General features: G+C 31.6%; 1 protein-coding gene across 1 annotated transcript in view; it reads right to left on the bottom strand.

Moving 5' to 3' along the window:
* LOC106791687 (myb-like protein H) overlaps positions 1 to 5,445 on the bottom strand; it is a 133,314-nt gene extending 127,869 nt beyond the window's left edge. The window contains exon 1 of the mRNA XM_014757530.1: positions 5,370 to 5,445. The gene's annotated coding sequence lies outside the window, so the exon portion shown is untranslated. The remainder of the gene's footprint in view (positions 1 to 5,369) is intronic.
* Between the last annotated feature and the right edge of the window lie 490 nt (positions 5,446 to 5,935).

Genomic DNA, 5,935 nt, shown 5'->3' with positions numbered 1-5,935 from the left:
TTTTTTTTTTTTTTTTTAATCCGCGAACAGTTTTGTTTGTTTGTTTGTTTGTTTTTTTCTTTAAATAATAGTTTTGCATTATTATTTTGTCGAGAATACAAATTACGGTATTAAAATTTGAATATTATTACCGACGGGGATAATCGAGAAGGGATTTGAATATATTTAACAAAACTTGTCCTCGCAATTTGCATAACAATATTTGCGATATTATGTTACATTGGAAAATAATTGTAAACATGATTTTCATAATATTAATTGAATTAAAATGCAAGATACTTTTCACGAATGATAATCACGCGTTTCTCGCGATATTATTATTATTTTGTTGATTTTCATGGAAATAATATGTGCTACCCTTGCAATAATTACGATTACATTGGACTTGATTTAAGAAATAAGAAATAAAGGAAACAAAATAAAAATGAATAAAAATATTTTAATTGATATACAAATATATATATTCCTTTCTTTTTTTTCGATTTCGCGTACGCAAATTGTCAACCATGTCGTCGGCCTTTAAAAAAAGAAAAAGAAAAAGTATAGACAAAACTTATCTTAAGTTGTCCTTTTAGAAGTGAAAAAGTTTATATTCTCCATGAACGGTATCGTGTTTTGCGAAAAAACTTAGAAGAAGAAGAAGAAGAAGAAAAAGAAGAAAACGAGAAAGAGAAAAATGAGGATAAAAATGTGAAGAAGGAAAGAAAAGAAGTAAGTATAAGTAGACGTACAAATAAAATTGTTATAATTTTTCAGTCAGTGTTGAGGTCACGTTAAGATGGCCAATGGGTTCTCCCTTTGCCCTCTCACTCGCCCTCCCCCTCCCCCTCTCTCTCTCTCTCTCTATCCCTTTCTTTTTCTTTTATCCCCACGCACTTCTTGGAATTACGAAGTTTTTATCTCGAAGACTAGACCGCGATTAAATACGAGAGAATGCTGAAAAAGTCGGCGAAGAGTTTTCCCGAAGACTACAAAGAGGGTGGGGTAGAAAAAAGGGTGAGGGGTGGAAGAAAAAGGGGGAGGGAGGGATGTAACTTTCTTAACGAGTTCCTCTTCTGCCAGGATTCTCTGAAGCTTCTTCCACCACTTACAAAGAAAGAAAAAAAAAAGAAAAAAGATAAAGAGAGATAAAGACAAAACGAAAGATAAGTAAGAGAGAATGAGAGAGAATAAGAGAGAGAGAGAGAACTAACTCGATTAGGAATTAATTTTTGACGTACTAGAGTAGAATGGAAAGTGCAAAACAAATAAAGGATTACCTCAATGAGAGAAATAGTAGTAGTATAATAATAGTAATAGTAGTAGTAGTAGTAGTAGTAGTAGTAGTCCTTGAAAGCCTTTATGAGAACAAGACAAAAGCCATTGACAATGTGATGATGGTAGTTAGATAATAGCGAAAAGGGTTGTGTTTGTGTGTGTATGTGAGAGAGAAAGAGAGGGAGAGTTAAAGAGTAAAATTAGTTGGACAGAGAAAGGGAGAGTAAAAGGAGGGGTCCCTTTTCTTTTTTGTTTTTTTCTTTTTTTTTTTTTCAGAGACAGTCTACGTTTGCTAAGTACTTGCAAAGGTGCGGCCAGGCGCAAGATTTTGTGGAACCCCACGAGTGTCTATGTTGGATAAGCTATAATGAACAATGAAAGAGAAAGACAGAGAGAGAAAGAAAGAGAGAGAGAGAGAGAGAGAGAGAGGGAGATAACTAAAACTACTTTGTGATTTTACACACATGCAAATATTATTCTTATCCACGTTTTCCATATAAGTGGATTTTAACGAATGTATGTATATATGCATTTGTTAAGAAATTGTTCCAAACAATAATTCAAATCTACGCAAGCAAATTTGAAAAAAAAAAAAAAAAAAAGAAAAAAGAATATGATCAAAGGTACTGTCATCTTACTTTTTTATCTATGATAATAGATAATAATAATATAGTTACTATCGTTTTACTTTCCACACATCCGAGATCGCGAAAATAATTTTTTTATTAAATAATTTAATCCTCTTGAAAAAAAAAGTAATCTCAAAGTTAAACTTTTTTTAATCAAAAAGTGAAGATATTTGTTTTTTTTCGATTTGATTCTAAACAAAAAATGAATATTATTAATAAAAAATCAATTCGTAAAGCTTTATACAACGCGTACAATATTATTATTCGTCTGGAATGAAATTAATTGAAGAAAAAAAAAAAAAAAAAAGAAACAAAAATAATTATTCTAATAAATTTAAGAGAAAGAAGAGAGAGAGAGAGAAAAAAAAAGAATATTACAAACGTCATGAGAAACAACGCATTAAGGATATAAAACGCATTGATAATAATATTCTTCAGTATATTACCAAAATTTCTCACACAGATTATTATTATTATTCTTTGTTTCTCTAACCCCGTACCTAAAGATGTTTCGTCTCTTTGTCTATCTCTTATTCAAACCCCGAATCTCAATCTATCTATCTCTTTCCACCATTCTCACAAACTCATTCGTTTCCACCTCCTTTTCCACCTCATTCCTTCTCCCCCTCTTACTCCTCCTACTCATCTTCTCTCTCTCTCTCTCTCTCTCTCTCTCTCTTTCTCTCTCTATAGACATACACCTCTTTTCTCTCTACTGAATCGCAAACGCCATAAATATCGGTCTCTACCCTCGTATCCAACACCATACAACATTACTAAAACACAAACACCTATACATACACACGCCCGCGTATATACACCTATACACACGCATACATACACAAATATAGGAATACATATATGTATATATATAGGTAAATTGGTGTGTAGGAAGAAACACCATGGGCTGAATCGTATCTCGCTTCCATGGACACGGAATACTACGTACGCTTGCACCGTGACAAAGCCAGATTTAAGCTCCGCTTACGTCGGAGCTTTCAAGCTGGCTCGGATTCGTCGACTGCATTCTACCTAGCATACCACTCCCTATATCCCTATCCCTATCCCTTTCCCTTTCCCTTTCTATCTCTCTCACTCTCTTTCTATCACTCACTGGAAACGTTCTATCCAAGTTGTTTCTCTACCCGTGATGTTTCGTAACGATTTACCCACCATAACACCCCCTCCCCCATTGCCCCTTCCCCCCCCTCCCCCTTCTAACCAATGACGTTTCGTTATCGTACGTAATAAACCATAACTTCTCGGGGGAAAATCGTTGAAGGAAAACGAAAACTACTCTACGACGATAATTCAATGCTCCCCCCCCCTCCCCCTTTACCCTCCCCTTTTTCTTCTTCTTCGATATCGGAACTTTCGCAGCAGTATTTTCTTTTTCATAAAAAATGAAGGAAGGAGGAAGAAGAAAGAAAAAGAAAAAAGAAAAAGAACAATGGGAAACGCGTAACGTAAAATGTCACGTTGATTGATTGTAATTTATATGGGGGAAGGGGAGAGGTTTCGTATATTTATTATTATTTTCTCGTGTACGGTAAAACCAAAGTATTGTATTATATGCTAATCTTGAAAGAATTTAATTTTGATTTTGATTTTGATTTGGATTTTGATTTTTAATTAGTCAAAGGAGATTGACTTTTGGAAACAGACTATAATTACATTATCTATTTTGTCGAGCCTTCATAAATAACTCGATAAACTTTCCCCCCCCCCTCACCCACTCCTTTATGGGAATATTCTATATTAAATTATACGATATTTCTCTCATCATACTTTAACAGGAAGTAATTAAAGTTTTGCCCGCGATTATTTAATTAAACGCAAATTTTCTTGTAAGTTTGTAACCTAATCGCGTTTTATGTTGAAAATATCGTTTATTCTACGATGATTATCATTTTTTTCTTTTTTTTTTTCTGTGTTTAAATTAATAAAATCACATGAAATATTAAATATATATAATGAATGAAATAAATCGTATCCTTTTTTTTTTTTGTCTTCGTTAAAATATATATTAATAACACGATAGAATGTAATCCATATTATTAAGATGATAACACAAAAATATATTTATTATTATTATTATTAAAGAGTATATATTAAGTTTGTGAGAAAATATTAAGATTAAACAAACGTCAATTATAACTGATTAAAACTTCTTACCGTGTTGTAACGTATTTTATCGTATTTCTAACTAATAGGAAAGATAAACAATCTATCGAGAAATATGTATATCATCGGTACACTTCGTTAAAGAGCTAATATTTGTAAACACAAAAACAAACTTTGAACACCTTCAGCAATGTAATTTGATAATACACCTTACATATTATAATCCCTGATTATATTGAGAAAAGCTATTATTTATACACAATTTTTAAAAAAATCCGATTAATTTTGATAAACAGTATTCTTGACGTTAAATAAAATGAAAACAAAAAGAAAAAGAAAATATAAAACAAAACCATCCATAATTTATATTAACATAAATTATGCAAAGCAAATGCGATTGGTGTATTCAAACTTTTGATAAATAATAGTGCAATCATCAAAATTATCGAATAAAAACGATCTTTTCAATGGTTAAATAAAAGATAACATTTTCAATTGAATTCTATCGGACAGAAAAATGACCAAATAACAACCCGAACAAGTATAAGAATCACTCGAGATGAATTCAATCGCACTTATTCTATATAACCAAAATAAAAATTGTATCTTCCTCTCTCTCTGTCTCTCTCTCTTTCTGTATATTACTATCAATAACTTCAACAAACCAACTATAAGAAAAATTCTATCTTACGTATACAATCTATATATATATATATCTATATATATATATATATATGAGAAAACGTTTGTTTATTCAATGAAAAAGAAAAATACTTTTACTCGTATACTACTGCCAGTAAACGGGGAGAGGGGGTGGTAGATTGAGGGGTGTAAGTGGGGGTGGGGAGGAGGGTAAGAAGAGTTGAGATCGATCAGTGTACCTTTTTTTTTGTCTCTCGAAACTAACTGGCCAAATAAAAGAAGTAAAAGAAAGGAAAAGGTATTATAGACAAAAAAATAAAAATAAAAAACACATGAATTCTTCCTACTTCACTTCCTACCCTTCCCCACCTTCCCCATTATCGCGTGCACAATTCTGACGAACCGATTGGCCATTCGATCCGGAAATAGGACCCATGAGATGACATCAAATTCAACCCACCACTTTTCTATTTATTTTCCTTTATTTCTGTTCTTCTTTTCCTCGTCTGTTTCTACCTTTGTTTTATTATTATTATTATTATTATCGTACCATCTATTACTGTATACGGTTGGTTTTTTTCTTATCGTATTTTTAACTCCTCCCTCATTTGTCTTCTTCCCGTTCATCCCCCCCCCTTTCCCGTTTTTTTTTTCTTTTTTTATTCATGTTTATATTATGCTATATATATAATACTATGCTCGATTTAATTCTCTTACCGTGAAGTGCCTTCAGGTACGCTTTACCAGCATTGATCAGTTGTCTTGCACCGGGATTGAACTTGTCTAGGATGTTCTGAAATCAGAAAAGATAATAAAGACATTTTTCAATTTCATGCTCGGACTATTTTTCTGACATCTTTTCGTTCTCAACGAAAAAAAAAATCAAGAAAAATGAATTCTTTCCTTTTGTGAAATTTCGTAATAGAATATCACTTAATATGTTAGAAAGGTAACCTATGTGTGTGTGTGTGTGTGTGTGTGTATTTGTATTTAAGGGATTTATTTATAGATCATTTGTCTTATTGAATAAATTCCATCCTTTGAGTTTTTAATTAAATTCTCGTATAATAAAAATCGCAATATGATAGTGTATTGTTGAATTAATCGTAGCACGTCACTTGTGTATCTGACGTTAAAACATAAATTTATTTAAATGTTTATTTATCTATAAACGATATTTCAAGTTTACTTTACATACGAAGAGAAATCGTGTACTCAATATTCTTATATACAAGTATAAAAAAAAAATATATTTATATTTTAATAAAAATTCTCTCAATTTA

This window comes from Polistes canadensis, unplaced genomic scaffold, assembly GCF_001313835.1.
Source record: "Polistes canadensis isolate GaletaPanama2010 unplaced genomic scaffold, ASM131383v1 scaffold_331, whole genome shotgun sequence".
NCBI classification, from domain to species: Eukaryota; Metazoa; Arthropoda; class Insecta; order Hymenoptera; family Vespidae; genus Polistes; species Polistes canadensis.
This window is presented reverse-complemented; position numbering and strand designations above follow the sequence as displayed.